The following is a 13,162-nucleotide window of genomic DNA, read 5'->3' as shown; positions in this document are numbered from 1 at the left end:
ACTTCTTGCCCTTAGGTCAAAGTTGTGTGCTTTCTTAAGTATGTTTTTTGTAACACTTGTTCTTTTCCAGAAAGAAGAAAAGGTAACAATGAAGATCTTTGAAAAATCATTTATCAGGCTACAAGACCCCTGGCGTGTTGAACAAGGAAGAAATCATGGAGGTAACTTCTGCCCCAATGGATCCCAGATCCAAAATCTTCTTTGCAAACATAGGCTTTCATTTACTACAACTGGATCATAAAGTGACAAGTTTTCCCCTAGAATTTAGCCTAAAGCCTCTTCTGATCAGATTAACTCTGTTGTATTCAGTTGCAGACCTGGATTAACCCCTAAGAAACACTGTATTGTTTCTCTTCATTGCATATATCCCCATGTCTCCTATTATCTCCTCTTTACTTCAGACAAAGTGATACAAAGTTTAATCCATGATAAGCTTTTTTTTTTTTTTTTTTTTTTTTAGTTTTGGGTATCTGTTAAGAAGACTTCTTTGACAGTTGTTTCCCCTTTTAATACAAACAGCCAGTCCAAATAGAAAACCTTGTCAATAGAAATTGTTTATCTGAAACACTGAAGGGACAGCAGGAGAAGTGCTATTATTTTATGGGTTGCAGGGACAAAATTGCCAGTGCTAAATCCATTGTCCCTTTTTGTAAGCAAATTGAACTCTTGTAACCAAATTGAAAACATTTATGTATGTATCAAATGCATAGTTCTTGTGATAGACCTACTACTATATTGTATTTTGCAGTGAAAGAAAAACTGTGAAGTTTTTCCAACACAAAAGAACTTTTTAAAATAATTAATTAATTTATTTATTCAGTAAAAGCTTTTCTAAAGCTTTTTTTTAAAAAAATGCTTTGTCAGCAATTGTTTCTGATACAAGTGACAGGAAACCTAAAGAATGCAATTATAAAAGTGGATACTGGAAGGGAAGGGATTGGCGTTACTTATGTACCTGCCTAACTACCTACTTACTAGAAATAATAGACTTAGAAATAATATAACATGGGGCACATTAATGGTTTGGATAACACAGCTGTATTTGGTCAGTGATGATTTATATGAAAATAATATAGGACTTGTTCCATCATTGCTACCAATACATGTTGATGTAATATAACTTAATAGCAAGCCCGGCTCTTTTTCAGCAAACACCTAAGATCCAAGGAAGCTTCACTGGCCTCATCACATGAGTTTTGCTAAGGTCTCTTCAAATAAGTGTTCTTTGTGGGGTAGAGTTAGGGCTAAACAGAGATAATCCTGTCAAGACTTTAAGATGTTTTCAGAAACTCAAATCAGGACACAGTACAGCAGATTATCCCATGGCCTTTCACCTCCAAGGCAAGCACACGTGGTATTGAGAGATGAGACATAGCTTTTAAAAATGTGTACATTAGAAGTTTCTGAACTGACTGGTATTAACTATATTCCCACAAATGTTTCCTGCAGCCTTTGGATGGCAGTGTTATACACCTGGCACAGACTGACTGAATTTCCACAGTCTTTCTGATGCCCTCCGATAACTTCTTAAAAGAGAGACTTATTTTTTCTGTTTAGATTTTTTTTCCCAATAAAAAGTCTTCATATTTTCCTTTAAAACAACAACAACAAGAAACAAACAGAAACTTATTTTTGCTTTCAGGTTTAATTTCCAGAACTGGAAATAAAATGTTTGGGAGCATGGTGAGGCTGTAATCTCCGTTTTTTCAAAACTTTATTTTTGACAAAAAATATTTTGTCAGAGTTTTTTAAACTACCAGTAACTCTTAGTTTGAGTATACTAACAGACTTTATAAAGAGTATCTCTAGAGATCTAGTACAGAAAAATTCTTCTGAAGCTCAAAATGCAAGATAGCAATGTCTCTTGTTCGTGTCATTTCAAGATCTTTATTGTCATTTGATCACTCCTACTATTTCTGTACCACTTACAAAAATTCTGGAAGTAGATGATGCAGATATTTGATTACACAACTTACACAGGGAGGGCTGGGTAAAATTAAAACAAAATACATATTTTGTACCAGAATTGTGAATTCTGTCTTGATTCATCCTCCAGCATAGTGCACTCCCTCAACCAATTCTGTTCAGGGACATCAGAAGACTTTTGGGCCTTCGGTAAGTGTTTGAACATGGAGAACTCTGGCTGTGAAACATATTTCTGCCTGAGCTTTGGAGGGGTCATATTTCCTGAAGAATAATGAACGTAGACTGGACTTATTCAGAAAACAGGGTAGAAACAAGATGAAGTTGTTATCATTGGCAGAGTGGTGGAGAAAAATGAATGATTTCATAAAATGAAAATAGATAAGCATGAAGAGGTAAAATTGTACAAACTTCTGATATTGCAGTGAAACAGTGTCAGTACAGCATAGTGAAAAGAAGAAAAACACATCACACTTCCAGGGTGGAAGCTGATTAGCTGATAAGCTGATCTCAGTTTGCAGGGACTGAGTGGAGAAATAACTACCCTAGGGTCATGGTGCTGTAGACATCAAGGTGTGACATACTGATGGGTTGGACTGCAAATGGCAAAGTGAAAGAAACCATTATAGGGATGCTGAGAAAAAGGATGGGTAACTGAATTTGGATACTATATGTAATCCTTTAAGGTGTGACGTTCTCATTACAAAATGTGTGAAAATCCTCTCCTTCATTGAAAGATTTTGTTTGTTTGTCTGTTTGGCAACCATCCCTTCTGTCTCTTTCATGTTAGCTACAAAGGAACTAAATAACCATGCAAATTTATGAAGATGCCTCAAAGGAATGTCTCTACACTGTAGCTTGTATCTCCATGCAGAAATTATAGTACTCCTGTACTTCACTTTTCTTCAAGAGTCATGCTGTTCAGCTTGTTAATAGGGTTTTCCTGAATTGTGCTGTTGCTAATATCAGTTCATGTGTCAAAAGAGAATACATTAAAATTAATAAAAATAAATTTATGAAAAAAAATCCATAAAAGGCTACTAGACCCAAACTTATAGAAACCCTGCTGCACAAAATTCCTAACACTAAGATTACTAGAAATTAAAATGGAATATCAGAGTAAATAATGTATTATCCTAAACACAGTATTATCTATTAGTGGCCATTATGTTAGCTTAGGCCATTGGTTTGATCCAGTCTGGCATCTCCTATTTTCTTAGTCAAAAAGCACATCATTAAATATATATTATAATCCATCCAGCTGGTCTGGTCACTTAGAGAGGTATAGGTATTGACTGAATTTATTTTGTGATAGGTCTCTTTTTACTACAGTCTCTTACTCTTGCTATTGATCACTGTACTTGTAGAATGATTATGTGGAGCTGTAAAATTAACACTGATTTGCTACTAATTACTACTCAGTTATTAAATTGATTTTCCAATGTGTCCAGCACTCTTGACCTGACCTGATACATGTTGATTAGTGCTTAACATGGAACATATACAAGTTACATTGTTTTTACATAATACAGATTTTCAAGATCTTAAAGTTCTTTGGAGACTTATTTTGCTGGACCAGAAGACTAGATTTTCTGTTTGGAAATTAAATTATGTTGTTATTATTAAGCATTTTGTTGGTTTAGTGGCCAGAATGCACCTATTTTACTGTATCAGTCTTTCAGTTACCATGGTAAGTATGGTACACAAACTTTCAAAAACAGCTGTCTGAAAGATATCAGTATTCCTCAGCTTGTTACGAATACCACCAAATATCCACATCTTTCTGAATTTCAACATTCTGAAACATATATCTGGAACAACATTCAAAAATATCCCCTGGGGCTAAAAATACTATTTTGGGAACTGAATGTTCCTATCAGTAAGTCAGTCTACCTAAAATTGGAAGTCCTGTATATGTGAGTTGTAGAGAAGTTATGAAAAAATGTTGGAAACGTATATTCATTCTCCACAGTGAATTAATGCTTTAGAGCACTTCTTCTGAGCCACTGAGAGTACTGAGTTCCCATTGTAGGTTTTGAAGGAGGAACAACTTTAACAAATATTGAATGAAATCATATTTGAAATGAATACATTGTGGAGGCCTTTGAAGATCCTGTGTAAAAGTGTGAAAAACAGTCATAACAGTTACACAGTACAAATTCATATAGAGGTACCAATGACTTTTCTCATTAATCTTATTAAAATATGAAACATATTGCTCATATCAATGGACCTTACCAGTGCAGGTTCTTTTTTTACAAGAAGCTTCTCTTAATGATATTTAAAACTATACGGTTTCCAAATGATACTCCTCTAAGCAGTTAAGAATTTGTCTATAAAGTGGAATTTTTCTCCCAATCCAATTGCATTTTTTTTCTCATTTTTATTCCTATTTATGTATAGCTGTCTTTAGCCCTTTGTAAATTTCCTAATTATATATAAAAAAAAAAAAACAGAAACAATATACTTAGCCTTATCTGCTGTTCATCTTGCTTTTCACCCTCTTCCTTCCCTTTCACCCAGAAAAGTGACTTCAGAAAGAAAGCTACAGTTGTCTTTATACCATCATTAACTATACTTATAATCAGATGAAAAATAATATACTTCAGAAAGAAGTGTAGATGTTTCCACCTAAGCAACAAATTACTCTCATGACCTATAAAAGACTGAAGAGCATATTTCTGTTAGATCTCATCATTTACTAGTTCAATAGATATTAGCAGGGAGTTGTCCTGCTGGATGCATTCTACCCAGGCAGTGGACATTAATCTGTAGCATGCACTCCTGATCTTTACAGTAGTTACTATTTCATAGATTTATGGTAAACATAAATAACAGACCCTAAATAAATGTGAAAGGCTTCTTATTCAATTTAATGATGGACGTTAAAGGCACAAGACTTTGACATCCAACATCCATCTGGTAACAGAAGATAAATGCTAAGATCAGTGAGAGAATAGCAAATTTGAATTATTTTAGTTTTACAGAAAGACTTGCTGTCTGTCACAGTCTGAATTGGTAGTTTGAAATACTGAAAACTCATTCAAAAAATCTCACAATAGTTGAGAAAAATACCCACTATTTTTGATAGTAGAAATGATTCACACAGAGGACGTTACTCTTGATTATAAAAATTATACAGCAACATCTTCCTTATCTGTAAATCAGTATAGAAGTGTAAAATTATATGAACATTGAAAAGTCATACCGTTATCCTACATTGCAGTGAAATCAGTCACATACATATGGGATTTCCAGAGGCATTCACTGATGTGCAGTCTGTGTATCTGTAGCTAGGTGGGTTCAGGAAAGGAATCAGGAAATATCCGTATTTATGGAAATCATATATCAATACATTCTACACATTAGTAAAAGTGTACAGTTTTTAAAATAGTACACTGCAGCGATAAAAGTTTTCTGATAAGCAAAATGATGAGCTTTGATTTTACAGCCTTAGCTGAGACAAAATTTGCTTTAATTGCAGGATGATATAAATAAATTTTATACTAGTATTATTACTGGGGATATGACTTTGTATTGCTACGACTGTAGCAGTACAAATGTGATTATAATGTATGTGCATATATTTGTCTACTACACTGTGCCTTCACCATTCTATGGAGGAAACTTGGTGTCCAGACTAGTTGACTCTTGTGGTTCCCTGTGCATGATCCAGTGTTAAGTCAGAGTTGAAGAGGAACTTAATCATGCAGAAGTCAATTTCGTGGGGCAATGTAGAAGTGTAGCACAGGCTGTTGTTATCAGACTAAATATTTTTATATCAGTATAGATTGATGAATGAAATATCTTCTTTCTTTCCTTCCCTCCCCAGGCCCTCTTCCCCTCCCCCATCCAAAAAAATAAAATTCTAAGAAGCAGACTTATTCCATTCTGGGGATGACCTAAAGTAAAATGGCTCACTCATGGATTACAACCTGTTGTTTGCTGAACAAAGTGAAAGGAAAAATGCACTTCTAAAGGGAAATATTTCTTAAAAGACATTTTGTTTTGTCCTTTTATCTGGTATAGCAATGCTCCACATTTAGGATTTATCTCATAGTGAGTTTGGTTTTTCTTCCCTTTTCTTTGTCCAAAAGACTAAACCTATACACTTGCCTGCCCAAAGGGAGTGCTATTACATATCTTATGTGCAGTCTAGTTATCACCTCCAACTCAGCCTTATTTTCAGAACACACCCCAGCACGTTAGATTATTATATAATTTTCTACTGTCCCATTCCTTCTGCTTTTGAATAAATTTGGTCTAGGTGGAAGCTTAGCATTGAATTACTCTTTACCCCTTTAATACATGAGTGTTTCCTTGGGAGTGATGCTTATCACCATATGTATCTGTCTCTGACCATATGCTACAGAGATAGTAGAGAGTGTTGATGAATGCATAGGACAAGGGGTGGTTGGGAAAGTGAAGAACTCAGGTTTCACAGGCAGGGTCTGAAAGAATGGAAGGGGAAAAGAAGCCATTCAGAAAAAGAAAAAAAAAAAGAAAAAAAAGGAAAAAAAAAAAGAAAATTGGGGGAATGGAAAATGAGAAGATGGAAAAAAAGTCAGTCTGTCTCTGCCCAGTCTCTTTCCAGCTCTGAGCAAATCTCCCTCGAGCCTCTGGATAAAACCTGACAGATCTGTATATCTGCCAAGACGGATGGAAATTATTGGATGCATAATTAAAAAAATAAAAAGTTAAAAACAATGTAAGTAAAATGGAAAAATAAGCACAGATAAGCATGAATGCTACTACTTTGGGCCCTATAACTTTGTATTTTTGTATCTATGCACACCATGAATAGACCCTTTGACATTTATGGAACTAATATCAAGCATTCAGATCCCTTGCTTTCAGGGTCATGGTCTTACATTGCATATAGAGTAAAGCTCAATCTTTCAAAACCATAAGCTGGTCTGGATTCTATTTTCATTTCAGTGGAACATCCAAACTGTAATTGATTTTACAGAAAATTCAGCTTCAGTGCTTCTTTGGTATGATTAATTCTAATACGATATGTATACATTTTTTCAGCAGGACACTTACCCAGGAGTCATGTGCACAGAATCATTGTATTTTAAAGAAAAAAACTGATACATTTTTGCATGTTTAATAGCAATCCTATAGGTTGCTTAGAGAAGGGATGTGAATTAGTGTCATACTTATAATCATACAACACTGCTAATGGTTTGGATATCTGTTGGTATGTATGTTCAACCCCTCTTCAAGCTGTTTTCCCCTTCCCTGGATAAATGAAGTAATCATGAAGATAATACACAAAAGGTACCACAACCATGTGAACTTAATGCTATATGAATGAGTATAAGCCCATACCTACATTGTAAGGTTGCTTGTAAGGTTGCTTTGCAGGTGCCCCTTTGTACATTTGTGATTTTTTTTTTTTGATTGGCAGCATTAGGAACTTCGTGACACAAAACTGAGAAGTAAATTTTATGTACGGCTGAATATGTTAGGTGTGTATTTGAACAAAGGTGTTTGATCTACTACTGTATGAGACGGGAATTAGGAATGCTTTAGGTAGGCTTACTACTGTCCTTTCTGTCATCAGGAGTCTCTGGTGGCAAACAGATGAATAGATCCCTGCTTCCTGAAAAAGGTTAAATAATTCCTGGTATGATACATTCTTTGATGATATGCATGTTCTAATTAAGTTAGGGTTGTTAAAAAAAACAACAACAACAACAAAAAACAACAAACAAAACAACACAAAAATTTGCATCCAGAAGAAGTAGTTTTTTGTAGTCATGAACACTGGCTGAACATGACTTGCAGAGAAAGGTAATATACTCTATTACATAAAATGGTATAGTTGGAAAAATTAGGTAAGATTTCAGGTAAAAACACTCCTTCAGGTCTAAACAACTTCAAAAAGCAAAACTACGAAGCTAGGAACAGAATTCTATTCATCATATCTCCCCTGTATGTTATTGCACTTACTGTATTTATAATAATTGTATTTAGCTCCACTCATATACTATGTCCTGCCTGGAGGAAGAAGAATCAGCCAAATTTAGGTCAGTTTTATTCACCACTGAAACATTAGTTAAACGAGAGGAAGTGCACCAACATGGTTAGTAATGTCAAGCTGATCCATTATTAGAGGAGATAATTTGAGGGTAAAGTGCCAGCAATCCTAAGGTGAGTACTTATTAAGCTGTGGTTTAGCAAAGCACTAATAACATATGCAAACTTTCTAAATACTACCTTGGCTGTAACATCCACTTCTTTTGTGATTTAAACATAAGTTTGTGCAGGCACGAGTCTAACAATATTCTGCAATGTTCAAATTTCTTAGACATGTTTGGGTGGGGTAAAGGTGTTGGTGGCTTCACTTAATCATACCAGTTATTAAGGTTGGTGATTTTAGATTATTAGTTGTCTTGCATAGCCATACCATAAAACCTGAACAATAGAATCAGGTAGAAATGGATGCAGTCATTCTGTTCTTTCAGTAATCCCAAGGGCTTCCTAAATTTATGTCCATTTGTCATAAATGGGTCTATCCTATTTTGAAATATATTGTATACACCAATTTTGAAAAGTCCTTCAGTTTCTTTTGGCCAGCAAACCCCAAAATTAAATTAAGTAGAGTTATGAATGTATATTTCATTTAAAGTATCTTCATGTAACAATTAAGAAATTCACTTTTTTTTTTCTTTTTTTCTTTTTTCTCATAAATCCCTATGTTTTCATGGAGATTTCTTTCTTTACTCAGTAGTGTATTGAAAGGAATGAAAACTGGGCCATAAAGTTTACTTAGAAGTTTACGTATATATTGTTTATATAGTTATATATAAACTATATATGATTTATATATAATTATATATATATACACATAAAGTTTACTTAGGTTATATATACCTAGACTATATTTAACATATTTGGATCAAAGAATCACAGCCACACTCAAATTATTAAGCTAAACTTAACCAGTCCTTTAGAGGCATCAAATTTGCTATGTGAGCTTCTACAGAATGAGATAGGTCTGAACCTTCTTGTCCTGGTTTCGTCTAGGATGAAGTTAATTTTCCTCCTAGTAGCTGGTATGGTGCTGTGTTTGGGATTTAAGATGAGAATAATGTTGGTACCATGCTAATGTTTTAGCTGTTGCAGAGCAGTGCTTACACTAAGCCAAGGACTTTTCAGCTTCTCACTCTGCCCTGCCAGCAGGCAGGCTTGGGGTGCAGCAGGAACTGGGAGGGGACAGGACCAGGATAGCTGACCCAGACTGGCCAAGGGGGTATTCCATACCATCTGACGTCATGCTGAACAATTAATATGGGGGGACTGGCTGCTCGGGAATAGGCTGGGCATCTGTAAGTGGGTTGTGAGTGGGTGGGTTAAACCACAACACTTCTTGACTGGATCTAGCCCTTTCCCTTATGGACAAGGGACTTATTTTCACATTAGGGCACTATAATAAATCATGTGACTTTTACAGCTGTTGAATATATGAAACCCCCCACTGAGTTCAGTGGTTCAGTCACTTCAAGATCCCAACCTAAAGATCCTTTCTGAAAGAAACAGAAACCTTTAATCCCCATTAGCCTTCTGACTAGATTATCTCATTCTTTATATTTTAACTATCACTCTTTCATTTTCACTTTATTCTTCCAGGGACTTTTATTATCTATTTTGCAGATTAATATTATTTCTTCCTCTCATGCCCATCTGTCCACCCATCTGCTTATTTTAGCTACATTTCCTTTCACCCTGCTGACTCTTGTATGTCTACACCACACCCCAGGCATGTATCCTTCAACAAAATTTATAACGTGAATCATTTTGAATACTCTCAAAATAGTGGTATAAGAAAATTGGATTCCTACCTTTTGGTGAGTAAATATAAAATTATTTATTTATAAGGTTAAAAATGAATGTTGTTGCCCTAAGGAAGGTTTTAGTCTTCAGGTAAGATTTCATAGAAAAAAACCACAAATACTGATTATATCTAGAAGCTTAAGGACCAGCCAAAGCTGTTGTCTCCCCTCTTCCTTCGCTGGTGGAAAGAAACAGAGCCTGTACATCTGGGCCAGATGGGTCCTGGGGGCACCATGATACACACCTCAAAGTGTGACCATAACCTGGGAGCATGCCTAGATATCACCCACAGTGTAAGTGAAAGCACATTTACAAGTGCAGCAAACTTCTATGTGGACTGTATTAACAGACTCTGTAAGTTGATTCTCAGGGGGAAAAAATCAAAGAGCATTTTCCAACTGTAATATCTTACTGAATATGCACAGTAGTGGAGGTCAGTATAAAAACTAGGGAAGTGTCAGAATGGAAGAGAGTACAATCTGACCTTTGTCTCCTCCCTTACATTAATTTTATCTTTGTTTGTGTTAACTTAGCAGAACAGTGAGGGAGAGCCATAATAATATTTTGCTGTTTGCCTATTGCTTAGCTTAGAGTTCTTCTAGAGGAATGGCATTTGGCGTGGCACCTGTCTTAGGAAATACCATGTAGGTGGAAGACGGCACCAACTGAGAGAGGGCTGCACTCCTCAGTTCCCCATGCTCCTATTTGGCTTGGTTTAGTTCATTTGAACTTTTTTGACAGCCTCACTGGGACAATAACATCCAATTTGCTGATGCTGAGGAGTCTCTTGTTGTCCCTTCTTCAAGAGCTCAGAAGGAAAGCAGCTGAGGTACCACTGTGCCACATGCTCAGGGAGGGCTGGCCAGCATGGGAGTATGGTACAAAACCAGGCAAAGAGCAATATGCAGATGCTGAAGGAGGAGCAAAAATCACGCTGAAGCTCCAGATTATGAGATTTTTACTACATACACCTGGTACTCTATTCCCAATGCACATTTGCATGATGTGTAGCACTGTCTACTGGGTTTGCAACAAAAGATGCTGGGGGAAGGTCTCCAGGCTTCCCTTTGAGGCAGTGGGCTCCATCCCATATATCTAGCATATGGAAGTAACTGGGTGCCACTGTTTCTACTTTCAAGCTTCATACAACAGTCTATTCTTTTGTACCATTAGCTGTTTTCAGAAAGTGTTGATGTTATGAGTGTATGGAAAGTTAGTTATACTGGAAATACAGGAGATCTTCTGTGTTGTAGATATATGTGTATTTTTCTCTGTGCCCAAGAAAGAAGTATATTAATTTTGTTATATAGCAAGATAACTGTCTTTATTTCTCCACAATTGGTGATAAAGCTTTGTTCATTTACATATATAATTTGCTTTTAAAATATATGATTTAATTAAGTAGTTTAACTTACAGTATTGATCTGTATCAGTAAGAAATAAGTAATCATATCTCCTTCTGGTAAAAAGAAAGAAATCTTAGCTTTGTTTTGTTAGCAGACTGTCTGCCTATGTCTAAACGCTTTGAGTAGACTCTAAAATTGAAATGCATAACTCCAAAAAACTGAATGATGACACATCTATTTTATGTGCTGAGGAAAATGGAAATTAACTTAAAACAGCTGAAATCTCTTCTAACAAGTAATTTTTGACAACTATTTAAGCAGTAAGAGTTTTTTGTATAACAGTATGTGATGTAATTGACTTGTATTTTAAAAACTGCTATTTTTTTCACAAAGATGATTTTGTTTCCTCCCTTTAGTAAAAAAGTTATTTTATTAAAGTTTATTGACCTGACTCATGTTAAATCACCACAATCTCCCTAGCCTCAGTCATAGTCTCATTTAGCAACATTACGTTCTTTTTTTCACACAATTGAAAGTGCTTATAACCTATTTTGGAACAGGCTTCAGTCCAGAAATATGTTTTACTTTATTATTTTCTCTTCTCTCTGGGGATGCCTTCACAAAATGGTAAAGCCCAAAGACTTCCTGAAGGCTAATCCCTTTCTGGGTCATATGATTCTTTTCAGATTCCGTCTTGAGAGAGTTTTCTTATAACAATAGGTTCTGCTGTCTGTGAACTGGAGAAAATCCTGTTGCTTTAGTGTTAACAATGAGTGGAATTTTAGCACAGGAGGAGTGTTTGCTTAATACAATAGAAGTTGGTACAGGCTGGACTCACAAGTGTCAAGTAAACAGTGTGGGAAAATCTATACTGCAACTGAGTCAACAAGGCGCCGAATGCCTAAATGTGACTTAACTGTAACTGCAATAACTATCTGGTTGACTTCATCCCTTCCCTCCAGGATAGGACTTGACACATGTCTTATTGAGAAGGGGTTAAACAAGAAAACAGGCTGCTAACAGGGAAAAGATGAACAAAGCAAGTATTCAGTCACACATTAGAAACTCCACACAAAGTGCAATCACAGCTACTTTTTCAGGATCAGAGACGACTGACTTAATAAGCAAATACGATGGAAGATGACATTTTAGCCTCTGTCATAATTACATAAATTCACTCAGAAATGTTAAGCAAACAGTGCATAACTCACAAAAGTGTAGCTAATTGATTTTCAAATATGTATATATATATTTTAAATAGTAACACTCCTCAGATTGATAACAATGAAGATAAGCCGGGAAAATTTGAGTTCACTTGGCAGTAACAGGAACTACAGCATCCTATTCAAGTTAAGACTGAGAACACAAATTGACTGAACCCTTACCGGAGGCAAGACAAATGAGACAACATACATTTATATTCAATAAAGCAATTAGAAAAAGTAATATAAATTTATCAGAGTCAGAAGCCACCGTTCAATTTTAGTTTTCAATGCAAAAATATTTTTCTGTATAGTTTTAGTTGAGATTTTTTTAAAAAAATAGTTTTATATACCTGTCTCTTCAGGAATAGGAGGTTTTAAAAGTATTTTGTCCATAATTTTCCTTTATGATTTATATTTATTTACACTGGTTTGCAGCTTCATTCTTAAAAAAAAACAAAAACAAACAAACAAACAACAACAAAACAAACATATTTATTCAGGTGATGCCTATAATTTCCACTTATGCCTAAGACTCCATTCAGCCAGAATTGTCATGAAATTCCTATTGTAAGATAAAGATAAAAGAAACAAACCAAACCAACCAACCAACCAAACAAGAAACAAAGGTCAGTTGCTGTCTTTCAAACTTCTTCAGATTAGGTACGAAGCTAGAGAGATGTGGCATAGCTCCTACCTACCTAGCCTACCAATGTGCCCATACGAGAAACACTCCTTGGAACACTACAACTTCCCTCCACTTGAATCAGTGGTGAGATGCTTCAGCATTACCAGTGTTGATTTAACCACTATAACCAGAACTTTTATGAGAACTAGGCTTCTGACCCA

The 13,162-nt window shown here is 35.5% G+C and overlaps 1 long non-coding RNA gene across 1 annotated transcript in view; it reads left to right on the top strand.

Moving 5' to 3' along the window:
- LOC308188110 overlaps positions 1-2,949 on the top strand; it is a 52,221-nt gene extending 49,272 nt beyond the window's left edge. Inside the window, exons 6-8 of the long non-coding RNA XR_013945160.1 lie at positions 71-161; positions 2,057-2,115; positions 2,714-2,949. This is a non-coding gene — a long non-coding RNA (uncharacterized lncRNA). The remainder of the gene's footprint in view (positions 1-70; positions 162-2,056; positions 2,116-2,713) is intronic.
- The last annotated feature ends 10,213 nt before the right edge of the window (positions 2,950-13,162 follow it).

Source organism: Anser brachyrhynchus, assembly GCF_964034855.1.
Source record: "Anser brachyrhynchus genome assembly, chromosome: 1".
NCBI classification, from domain to species: Eukaryota; Metazoa; Chordata; class Aves; order Anseriformes; family Anatidae; genus Anser; species Anser brachyrhynchus.
The sequence above is the reverse complement of the archived record's forward strand: the minus strand, read 5'-3'. Positions and strand labels throughout refer to the sequence as shown.